Raw genomic sequence first — 13586 nt, forward strand, 5'->3', positions numbered from 1 at the left:
TATATTGGGACTCTGCACGGGCTGCGGAGGCCATAATTCTCCTGGCGTCGGAAAAATTGCAAGCGATGCCATTTCCCTCGTTTAAAATTTTATTGCATCAAATTTAAAATTATTGTACAGGATGCTAGACAGCTAAAGAAACCGAAACATCTATAACGTAATAATTATAAACTCTACTTATCAATATTTTAGTTATTTACATTTTTACAATACGCTTAATAACATAAAAGTTTATTTAATTTTGAACGTGTAAAGCAATTTAATATTTCATTTAAACTTTAACTCTCGCTGAATGAAAGCACACATACTGTTTTTTAATAAAAATAAAATGTTATTTAAACTTAGACATTATTATATTTGCACCATTAAAAATGTAAATTTTAGATATGATCCAGGTCTTCAATTACAGCACGGCCTCTTTGGTCGAGAGGAGAGGCTCTCGAATATGAATCTGGAGGTCGCAGATTCAAAATCCTGCGTGAGCAAGTAAGTTTTGTTATTTCAAAATTATAAATCATATTATAATTTACAAAAATTTATTATTGCCCCGATGAAAGACTTCTATTTTTTATTGATACGTTGCTTCGAATGGCTTTAACCGTGTTTTGTGACCAGATCTGAATAGCCAGATACTTTCCTAACTTCCATTACTCCATATCCTTCGCAAAACTTTCAGCCTCAAAACACAACCAAATTGGAGATGACATAGTCACGTTGTCTTCAGATGGTTTATCTGTGATATCGAAAAAAAATAATAATTGAAAATTTTGAAAAATGTGACATTATTGTGGTAGGATCTCGTTTCACTTTGAATCAATTGATTAATTTCCGTGTTCACTTAAAACCATTTTTGATGTCAAATGTCAATGTTACATTCGTTATTTAATGAAAAGACTTTGTGCCATCAATCACGTTGCAGTATTCAATCACATGACAAACGTAAATCACTTTTGACTGCAAATTGGAAGTGACACGTGACTTGTAAATAATCAGCTTTGATGTGAATGACACAATCCACATAGCAGGTGTGCGCTACTGTCACCTGCAAAAATCTATTCTCTTAGTTTCCCGTGGTATCTGACATTATCACCATCGATCAAACTCGAATGTGCAAAAGCATATGGGTAATATTGCATATCACAATACCATATGCCGGCATAAAACATTACCTTATTAGTGTTTATATATAAAATATCTCTTTTATGGTTTTAAGTATTTTTGCAAAACAAAATTACTTAATTTTTTTGTGTTTCTTGTATTCATTATATGATATTATTTTTTTAATTTAGGAGGCGGGTTTGGGTACAACCGCCCCGGGAACCAATATTTGACAGCCAACACCTTTTCTATAGATCACCCCAAGTGGTTCGCTACGTTTGTTGTCTTGGCAGGGGTTCCCGGGTTCATCGGGTGAGGCGTGTTCAGATACGCCTTTCTACCAGCTGCGTGGAGCGCCAGATCGGGAGGAGTTGGCTTGGGGAGACCCTTTGATGTCTCCAACTGGTCTCTGATCCATCGCCTTGCACCGCAGTGGGAGGGATATATTCATACGTCCGTCACTCCTGGAAACACTGACCCCTAGATTCCTACACAACCCTCATACTTTTTAACCTTCTCCGAACTTTCTCTCGTTCCTTTCCTTAAAAAGACCATCCACACAGCATCCCAAAAGATGACATATGCCCTTAGAAAAACTATTTTTCACGGGCCTCCTGCGCCTCCCTTAAAAAAGAAAGTAGTTTCTATAAAAAAAATTTGTAGGTATATATATATACTGGGTGGTAAGTCACATACCTGACTTACAATCTGAATGACATTTTGGCATCCAATGAGTTTTATTCTCCAAAAATATAAGAAATCAGTAAATTTTTTAGTCTAAGATAGGAGACCGGAGACCATAATTTTATTTACATTTTTCACCCAAAATAAGGCTATGAATCACTAGTTAAAAAGAGTTAGGTACTTGTTAACACCCTGTAAATCAGAGGTTCCCAAACTTTTTTGCCCCGTAGACCACTTGACAAGTATTTTTTTTCCGTTGACCCCCTGCCTGCCGAATATTGAATTTTCCTAAAACTATTAACGTCCCATGTGATAATCATTATTTTTTTAGTAAAAATATTCCCTTCCCTTGCCTGGTGGTGGTATAGTTGCTCTGTTTACATTGTGCAGACAGGGGCGCCCTTGTGAGGCATTACAACAAATGAAAATGAAGCAAGATAAACAACTGGAATTTCTTTCTGTAGCTAGCCCTACAGAACTGCCCCTTAATTCTTTTTTCAGTCCTTATTCCGGTCAGTTCTTCTTGTCACGTGATATCAGATTCTTCAACGTTGCATTTCCACTGTCAAAATGTCCTCAAACTTAGTTTTGAAGTTTGTGTGAAGTGTTTATTGTGAATTATTACCCTGGACGTTTTTCAAAAACATGTTGGAGAACTGGGAAAATTCGCGGCTTCCAATGTGCAATGTTTTGATTGAATATATTAATTTTGACAAGAAAAGGAACGTAGATTCTATTTATATACCTCAATTAACAACTCTACGAAATATAAAAATACAAATATCAAATAAGTAATTTCTCAGTCTATTATATTTGTATTGTGTATTGTGTCATTTACGGACCTACTAAAAGTTGACTTGAGGTAAATGGGGTTCCGCTCGTATGTACCCCCATTTGAATCTCGTGGACCCCCAAATTTTTTCCTTGCTGACATGGACCCCCAGCATGCCGATATCGACCCCTGGGGGTCCATATAGACCACTTTGGAACCTCTGCTGTAAATGAATGCGTGTTATGCTTGTAACGAAAACAAATGACGGTTTTATTTTAAACAAGTTAAATCCAACATTTGAATATTATTTTTCAATATAACATATGTCTAGATTCGTTAAAAGATTCACACTCGTGTGACAAATTATCACGAATGAATAAATATATATTAAAAACAAAACTAAAATATTACAATAAATAAGCATTTTAGCTTCATCAATTTAATTGTGGATCCTGATGATGCTTGTCTTAAGCGAAACCGGTCGGTCGAAATAAATTAAATATTTTTTTTACTATAAACAAAGTTTTATTTTATTATAAACTATAATAATTTGCTTGAAACACAAATATAAATTGAAAAAATCTTCCGAGAAAAAATAAATGCCGCCGATGGGAATTGAACCCGCACCAGCAATCTAATAATTCAATATAAAATTAAGTTTTATTTCTTCTTCAATAGTTGCAAAATTACTTGGTGGCACCATTTTAATTTTATGATAGTTAAATACTTTGTATGCACTTATTATAATTATTATTTAATTAACCTAACTAATAATTAATTAGACTTATAATTGATTTACTTATAATTGACTAACATTTAATTGATTAACTTATAATTAATTAACTTATAGTTGACTATTATTAAGATTTAATCTTCATTACTAATTTATTCGCAACCGTGACGTTGTGACGTTCGCGTACAACAGTATGATTTTCTTCGGTTTTTGTTTACTCTGAGATCCCCAAATAAAAATCTTTTAGCTTCCTTATAAATACTATTCTCAGTTTCGTTATTATGTAATAGTATACTATTACATCATAAAATATGTGTGATTAATTTTTTTCATATTTCAAGAAGTTTTATAAAAACTGTTTGTGTACAATTTTCATCCAACAAAAAAACCTTATTTTTGCTTTTGCTTCTAAAATCTTAATACTTCAGCTCCATGTCACAGGTGTCAGCAAGGTTTTTAAAATGCTCGCTCCCCAACTTTACCCTGAAGACTTAACCTTATGATGATGAGTATTTTTCTCGTAATAGTACAGACTGTCAGCATTTAGTTTTGGACGATGGTGCCTCGTTAATCTAACTACAATCAGTAGAATTTGTAAAATACGCTGCAGTCAACAAAGCTATCTGGCTAAGTCTGACTTACTGCGTTTTTTGCAGTGTGACTGCGCAATTTATGAGTGTTGATTGTGCTTCGTTAGTCGCTGTTTTATTTGATAGCTTCCCTTTTTAGGTACGAGGCTTTAATCTACATCTGTATTGCAACGGATTGCAGAATAAAAGCATGGGGACATGCACGGTACTTGTAAGTAGTACTGGAAACGTAGATTGTGGAAGCAATCATTAGATTTTTTCTTTATGTATGTTTTACTATCTGAATATTATATCACAAGTTTTTTACGGGTAGTATTCAGAAGGACTTTGAATAGTAGATAAATATGCTGGACCAAAGAAAGGGGAAAGCAAATAAGAGGGCGATTTGAAAGATTGGATGTATCAGATCTAATAATTACATATAGTAAAAAGCGATACTCAGTAGACATGCTACAGATTAAAATTGTTGAAAATTATTCAAGTTAATTTACGCATTCTGAATGAATCATTGTTCCTATAATATGTATTTTACATGTACATGTTATTATACTAAGATCAACTATTGGTTTTTGCTGTGCAGCGTGGGCAGATGGATAATCACCGAGGAAACAAAAAAAAAGAAAACAAAGAAAGAAAAACAAGAAAACAATTCCTTAAACAGCCTACGGACAAATATGTTAATTAAAAGGAAACTAGTCATCTAAAAAAAAAAAACCTAAGACACGATTGTCGAAAAAAATCCTGTTGACCATTAAAGTAAATGACTGAATCTAGGACCAACTTACGAGAAGTAGTTCATCGTGCACATAAGGTGGACATTATCAAGAAGAAAGAGTTGTCTAAGATGAATAAACTCACTAACAATGATTGATTCTGCTGCAAAACGTGGTCAATATATCAATATAAAAGAAATAAATATGAAACTCCACGAACGAAACAGAATCACCATAATCCGCCTGATGTTAACAGAATATTTATGGGTTGTTTCCAATCTGTTAAGATACATTTTTCTTTACCCAAACAAGATTAAAATCAAATCATGGGCAAACTACATTAATCCGATTGTTTCCCGATCTTAATATATCTGTATCTCCGAAAATCGTCCACTGCTAACTCAATTCGGTTTGAAAAAAATCGTTAAGCGATATTTATTAGTGGGGGTGGTGGATCGTGGTACATTTGGTTGCGTATGCTCTCTGTTCTCTGCTCTCTGTTCTCTCCTACTCGTCAATACCGATCCCTAAATAATGATGATGACTGTAAAGCCTACAGGGTGGACTCCGGAATCTACAGACATCTCAAATTTGTCAGTGTGACCGCAGACCCGACTGCCTTCAAAAACTTTCGCAAATAAATGTTTTTATAGAAAGTATTATCAGAATAAATTTCTTTAAAAATAACGCTTATCTAAAGTTTCATTAATATCTCAGTTTCTTTAATTACCTTTAAGCGATATTTATTTAATTGATCTGAAAGAAATTCATCTTGTGTACTCAAAGTTGAGAAGTCAGATATGAGGTAGTTTGGTGAGGTGGTTTGTATAAATATATATGTAGGTATTTCAATATTTAAAATGAATTTAATAGCCAATGGTAGATATACTAATAATTTCACAAATATTGTGTCTTACTCATCTGATGAGATACAGTTTCGAAGTCAACCTTCGCATTTTTTTCCTGAAGTTGCTACTTAGTTCTTTACGAAATCTTACTTCTTTTGTTGGTTGTTATTTTGATGAGGGATTTAAATTTTTAATGTATTTGGTATTTATCTTTTTTTGTAGTTATGCTTTATGACATGTTTTTGAACGATTACCATTATTTTTTCTTTCATTCAGTTTCTGTTTTGATTTCGATCGATTTTCCTTACACGGAGAAAAATTAATATTGTTAATTAATAAATAATTAACAATAAAAATCCTGTCAAAAACGTGTTGGCGATCCATTTGCTGATAAAATATTGGTAAATTCATTATATAACGGAACACGTGCTCATGCAAGTGTTATTTTCCTGATAAATATAATGTGTTCTGCCATCCCCACAACACCTTCGCGTTTTTCTGACACTGTGTTATGAAATCTATCAACTCATTTTTGCAGTCCCGTTTTTAACAGTAATACAAATAAATTCACCACAATTTTTATAAATTAGCAATATTTTGTATCAATAAGTTCTCTCCGTGTAATTTTTTGTTATCCAGCATTCTATAAACAACTTTTATGAGCTATTTATCAGTGTCATCGTAGCCTTTATTAGTTTCATCGTAGATAACCTCTTCTCACTAATACTAAACCAATTGCTTTCATACATATAAATATTTCTACTACAAATTTATTTCAATGTGACAAATTTTAATCATATCTTATCTACGTAAGAAGCGGGGTGCCCTCCACGTCAAGATTTTTCCTTCTGGGCGGGTCTTTTCGGTCGCATAGCGGAGCAGTATAAATAATGCATGGAGATACGCCCATACGGCCGGCCCGCCCACAGAGCCTATAGTGGGCGTACGCCACTGCGGAATACTAAACCGATGTGTCATCTCCGCCGCTGGCATTCTTATTCCCCGCCAGCCGCTAGGGAGATAAAAATACCCGGACTTGGCCCCGGCACCAGATGGAACTTATTATTGTGGGTACCTACGCCACTGGAGACATGACTACTGATGTTATACTAACGAATTTTGGATACAACGTGCACATCTTATCTTCGTACATTAGTTCGTAATACTTTAATAATGCTATTTAATGTAGACAGGTAGAAAAAACATAAAACTGTAAAGATTGAGAAAGAAGAAAATATAAAGAACATCAAAAATTACCTTCAGTAAGACCAAAAAACTGGATGCCATATAAAAATACAAAATTATTTTTATGGAAACCATATGCCAAAAACAGTAGGAAATAAAATGATATGAATTTTATCAGGTACATAGCCATACCGCACGTTTTTAAATCTTCACTACTACCATTATAAAGCCTTTACTTTTATCTAAATACGCAAGGTTGTGTGTGTGTGTTTATGTATTTATTTAAATTTTTCTGTTCGAAATTGGTACCCCAAAATCAATTTAATTACCATCTCATACCAAAGGGTCTTATAAATGTGTACACTTTATGTCATATATTTTCTCACGTGTTATTTCTGGCGGTGTTTTTAGAATATACGTTAAAAGAAATTGTAATTTATTTCTTCTATGGAGTGCATGTTTCAGTTCGTACTTATTTCTGTTGGCAATTTTTTGATAGTCTTATTTTTTCAATCAACTTAATACTGGCAATTTTTTCTTGTAAATTTGATCACTTTTACCGCAAGCAATTAATATTCGGTACCTATTTATTTATTTAAATGGGTACATAGTTATGTATGTCTTAATACAATCCTTATACACACGTAATATACAAATAATTCAATCCAATATTTTGGAAATTTAAGTTTAAATTTGTTAACGTTTTCTTCTAATTTTATTTCTTCCAGTAAGTCACTAAATATCTTCAACGTTCCGTACATCAACGACTTTTGACTATGAGTTTTTATTCTGAATGGGAGTCTTATTTCATTTATTGTCCTCGTCTCATGTAGCTTTGTATGAAGGTTTTCATTTTTTTTTCATAGAAATTCAATTGATGTGTGGATATTAATCATTTTTTAGATTAAACATAAAGGTTTGGAAGTAAATAATGTTTAATTCTGAAGATATTCAACTTTTTTTAACATTTCCTTGATTTTCGTACATCTATTTTGTAGCGTTGTCATTTGTTTCACTAATCCATCGTTGGCTTAGAATAAAAAGCTACCACAGTAATAAACTTGAGGTACAATAGTTGCGTTGTATACATTTTACACATTTATCAACATGTTAGTAATTAATAACAGATAAAAAAACAAAATAAAGAAACAATAACAAAGATTTACTCCAAATTCCTGTAATGCATACTACTTTCTTTAAAAGAAATTTCATGTACATTACAACAAGATTGTACAATTACTCTTTCAGATAACATCAAAAAATATGATACTCAAACAAATTTTGATAAAAAGTAATAATAGGGCTTTTACCGGTGCCCTTACCCTAATTCAAAATTATTGATCTCACAAAAATATTGAGCGATTATATTATAATGTAAGTGTAGGTATGTATTTAAATTAACTTTTAAAATGACTGCCTCAACCCAGGCTAGCCATTAGCCTAGTGATGCAGATTATGAGAAACCACAACTTTATCTATTTGCTAACTTGTATTCTTAGTTGTTACAAATTTCAACTACTAAGAACAAATTAAAGTTTGTGTTTATTTAAAAACGTTTATACAGGTGGGTAACCAAGTATATGACGCCATTTTCTACCTAATTTTTACCCCCTTATTATTAATGACGTACTATTTTACTGAATTATCTATTTTTATCTTTTTTGACTTTTTCGATAAGAATAAATACGTCGGCAAAGAATTGCTCAGTAAAATACGTTTTATTGGGTTTTCCGTATGGAACTCCCTTCGCTCTTTTACTTAAGCCCCGTATAACCAATTTCTACCGATTTGTAACAAATTTCTCGTTCACTCCTTAAGTTTTTAAGTTCCAAAAATATATATGTGATTTTTGAAAATAATATCTATACATTTGTTATACCGAAACCTTAACTATATGAAATTCCCTCGATAGAAAAAAATCGCAAAGTAAGCTCCAAAAATAATTAAAAACACGTTTTGTTTTGTTATTTAATATGTTGTAGGCATAAAAAAATTCACAGTGTATCTTTAAATGCAACTAAAGCATCCGTCGAGAGGTTTTGATCTATTTCAAACGAGTCGTGTTTTAATGAGTATTTTCACCATTTTCGTTTAATTAATATCGTTTTTTTATATTAGTACGCTCACGCTAACATTCGTATGTACATATCTCCCTTTCAAACCATTTTTGAACGCTTACTACGGGGCCTTAAGCATAACATAACCTAATTTGTGTGGTATGGTTTCACTGGTGATACTGTCCTATTCACAAAATTTTACCAACTAATTAATAGAATAAAATAAATTATACTCTCCTATAACACATACTGTATAAAAGTAGTTTATTTATTTAATCGTTCTACATAATCTACATTTCATTGTTTATTCTTAAATCACGTTTGGCCAGCGCGTCCCCTGCAATATCTCCGCCAGAGAGTTCTGATATGAGAAATTCCTCGTGTGATCCCGCAGTTCTTCGCAGAGCTCGTATAACCAAACATCTCCCGCACAACAAGCAGGGTCTGCCGGGAATATTTATTGTTTGCATATTTTGTATTGAGCTCACGTTTCATCAGTAACTCGCGCGAGCCACTTTTCGAGTTTTTCGAGATAACGTGCCAATCGAGAAGTCGAACCAAACTGGCTAAATTGTCAAAAATTTGCATTTAAGCGGTCTGTTTACGTACTCCGGCGAGTTTCACGGTCCAACTTGGAAACAATTTGTTTGTTCTTAAAATCGACTTAGGCGAGGGGCCACTTGAAAAAATGCGCTCCGCGAAAAAAACTCGAAAAAGCACTTGGGCCGATAAATAAAAATTCTTCAGAAACGTTCGAAGTTCAAACTGTTATTAAGTTTCGACGGAGAATATTAAGTTTTGCTTTAGTTTTAAAATACGCTCTCTGTTAAGTGTATTCTTTTCCGCAAGCCGAAGTCTGGCGAGAAATTTTAGCCCTTTAGCCTAAGTTTCAGAATTTATGCAAATTTATTGACGATGGCTAAAACTTTGGATTTAAATTTTAATGCGAATGTTTTTAAAAATTATAATAATATAACATCTATAGACCAAAACTCGCGGCGTAACGAAATCAGCTAATAAAATTCATATTTAAAAATACTAACAACATTTAATATATATTTTTGAACAGTGTCCTTGATATGATTTATTACGACAACGGTGCTATATAAATTAGCCAAATATTATTATTATCAATCGTGATAAACTATTTAAACTCGCTTTGAAACCAAATCGGTACAATTCTGTTAAGATTCTAGTGTGAGACGAAATATATATGTAAGTATGTGAATTTAAAAAAAAAATGTTTTAGCTAAGTCACAGTTGTGTAGCGTTTAATAATCTCTGCCTATCGTTGCAGATAGTGCTGTTATGCTAACCATAGTTAGTTATTAGTTGTTGGGTTGTATTGACCTTCTCAGTCATTTTTTTACTAATTTTAGTGTAGCCATTTGTACATCCTAGTTTATAACTACTATTTTTTATAACTTACATACATACAATTTTTGTATTTCTTATTTTTATTGATTCAAATGGCTCTTACAAACCAGCTTGAATCAACCAATTGTGACATACTTTATAGCTTCCGGCAGAGCATTATAATATTGCATTCCTTTGCATGGTAAACTGTTTTGCTTATAGGCTGTGTCGTTTTCTGGTCTGATTTCATTATACCTTATTAAGGGTCTGTGAATATAATTTTTTTTTAAATTTTTTTTAGCGGATAATAGGTTTTTTATTATTTTACCGCTAGCCAATTTAGTTCTTTTAACTTTTTAATTACTTTTTATAACCTATTTTACTTAAGTATTATTACCATTGCTCTATTTAGGAGAACTTGCAATTTTGTATGTTCTCTGTCGTTACACATGAAAAGAATTGTTGAGCAATGAGCATTGTAAAAAATTAGAGCAATAATCGAGTTCTATATAGTTATTGCAGTTTTTCTGGAAATTTTTGAAGAATTCTTCACATTTCTTTCAAATTTTATGTTGTGTGTATTAACATGCTTGTTAAAGGTTACTAAATACATATTATAGAAGAGATACTCAATGGTTTCATCAATTTACTTCATTGTTTTATTTTTATCGTCTCAGGAAGAAGGAAACGTTTCAAATTTAATCAAATTTATTTATTTAATGCAGTTAAATCTTTGAATTATTCTCATTCTGTAAATTCCACCCCTTCCTGCAAGCTGCAACTTAATGCAAGACTTTCAAGAAGCGCTCTATCCAAAACACTTTGTATTCCACGGGACTCTTTGACGATCCTTGCTATGGAAATCAGGGGAGACAATTGCTTAAGGAGACTTAGTTAACCTGGTATTAACTAAATTTAAACTCAAGTATAAAATATAATCGATAATAATCTAATAACTCACATGAAGTTTCAATTTTGAACGTCATTTTACTTATTGAGTATTTTTATCTACCATTTGCATAAAACTGAGATATTGAGGATCAAATTTTGAATAGCGAATAAAATAGGAAAAATTTTAATTTATGAGAAAGTGTATATGAAAAATGTATTGTAATAATAGTTTTTATATGTCATAACATTCCTTGCGAAAAAAAGTGACCATAAACCAAAATAACTTACGAAGTAAATAAATAATAATAATAATAATAATAATGTTTATTTCAGCTGGACAGAGCGGTGTGTGCAATGCTCTGCCTGCCATAAAAGTTTACATAATACATAAAAATAAAATGAATAAAGACATAAATGAAAATAAAAATAATAAATAAAGAATCAATACATTGATGTGCACATTAGGACTTTATGGTGGCTTGAGTGAAATTCTCCATCTCCGGTGTAGAGGCGCTCCCTGCCACTGGGCAACGGCCTGGACAAGAGTGTTCTCCGATCTCTGGTAGCGCTGACTCGTCCCGGCTATTCTGTGGCGCATCAAAGCAGCGAACCCATGCACCCTTCCTTCGGTGAACATCTGTGAGGCGCTGCATCGCCAGGGGAGGCCAAATAGGGCTCTGTATGCGTGGTTGTACTGTACTCGGAGTGTGTTCATGACGCCTTGTGTGTATGTCGTCCATAGCTCGCTAGTGTAGAAGCTCATACAATATGTTTGGAAAAGTTGCTTCTTCACCGGAGGACTGCATTTGTTGAATCTCCTGGCAAGCATGTTAGCTCGCACACTCAGTACTCTTCTTTGACGTTCTATGTCTTTTTTATCATTTAGGTCATCGGTGATGACATGCCCCAAATATTTGATTTCGCTGCAAATTGTCAGGTTGGCCCCGCCGAGACGTATGGGTGGAATGACAGTGGGACCAGTATTTGCTTTAAATATCAGCAGGGATGACTTTTTAGCATTGTACATCAGCCCATGACTGTCAACGTAAGCTTCGCATATTGCCATAAGTTTTCTCATCGCTCTTATCGATGGAGCTAGTATGACCATGTCGTCTGCATAGCTAATATTGTTCATACATACCCCGGCAATATGGCATCCGATTCTTGTCGTATTTAGTGTTTTACTAAGTTCATCCATATACACGTTGAAAAGTACTGGGGACATTGAGCCTCCTTGTCTAACGCCGCACTTTAATTTGGCTGCTTCTGATAGGCTTTCATTCCATCTGACAAAGTTTTCCTGTTGGTTGTACCATGTTCTCAATATATTAACAATTTGTGGTGGAACTTGTCGTTCGGTCAGTTTTTTCCACAACGCATTATGACAAACCCTGTCAAAGGCTTTGCTTAAGTCTAGGAAGCATGCGTACACCGTTGTTTTTCTGGCTTTATAGTATTCGATTGTTTGTTTCATGCTATATATGGCCGTATCAGTAGAGCATCCAGCTTTGAAGCCCATTTGAGAGTCCTCTGTATTGAGCTTGTCTTCCGTTAAATTTAAGATGACCTTTTCGAAGATTCTTGCAATTATTGTGGCAAGAGATATGGGTCTGTAATTAACAGATGATGTCAAGTTCAACTGGCGGCTTTTTGGGATCGGTATTATTATTGTTTTGGACAGCTCTTTCGGAATGTGTCCGAGGCCGATCATGGCAGTGAAGAGAGAGGCAAGCAGTATTGTTAAATACTCCCCCGCATGCTTTACATGTTCTATCACTAGTCCATCGTGACCTGCAGATTTACCTCCTGCCATGTTACGTATTGCTCGCTGGATCATCTCAGGTAATATGACGATGGACGGCTGTTGTTCTGGTAGATGCGTTGTTGTCTCAATCTCTTTAACCATTATTCGCGGTTGATCTGGTGCGGAGCAGAATGTATTTCTGAAAACTTCAGCAATATCTTTATTTACAGATTTTCCATCAATTTGGCTCGGTGCGGTGTATTTCGCCTTCAATACGGCATTGGTTTTATTCCAGAAAGATGAAAAATTCTTGCATTCAAAGCTGTTCGCTATTTTGTCCATTTTGTTCTGCTCAAAGCTTCTTTGACAATTCTTATATTTTTTCTTAAAAAGCAATCTGGTTTCTTTTCTAGCTTCCATGATGGGACCTTCAGTAGGTCGTCCATTCTGCAGCCAATTTATATGTGCATTTCTAGACGCTTCATAATATAAGGCAACCTGCTCATTCCAACCCGCTGTAGCCTTCCATTTTCTCCCATTTTTTGGCCTTCTCCCTATGTTAAACGCAGATATAGCTGAGTTACTCAATGCTTGTACAATGTTTTTGTATAGGTCATCGATTTGGGCTACATTCATCGTGGTGCTGTCATAAGTTTCTGTGTTGGTTCCATAAATTATCTGAAGTTGACCTATTGCAAATTGGGCATACCTGGAGTAGGACTGCACTTCTACATGACTTTTGGGCCGCCATCGACACGGATCCTCTACTTTTGTGTGACTTGCGGTATATGTGGGTAACCCATTAGTTCTTAGAGTGGTGTGCATTGGTCTATGATCAGACCAGTCGGACTTGTAGTCAATATGCATATTTTCTATTGTATTGAGTACTGCCTGAGTCACTAGACAGTGGTCGAG

Source organism: Hesperophylax consimilis, chromosome 9 (genome assembly GCF_061612785.1).
Source record: "Hesperophylax consimilis isolate HC1 chromosome 9, BYU_Hcon_1.0, whole genome shotgun sequence".
NCBI classification, from domain to species: domain Eukaryota; kingdom Metazoa; phylum Arthropoda; class Insecta; order Trichoptera; family Limnephilidae; genus Hesperophylax; species Hesperophylax consimilis.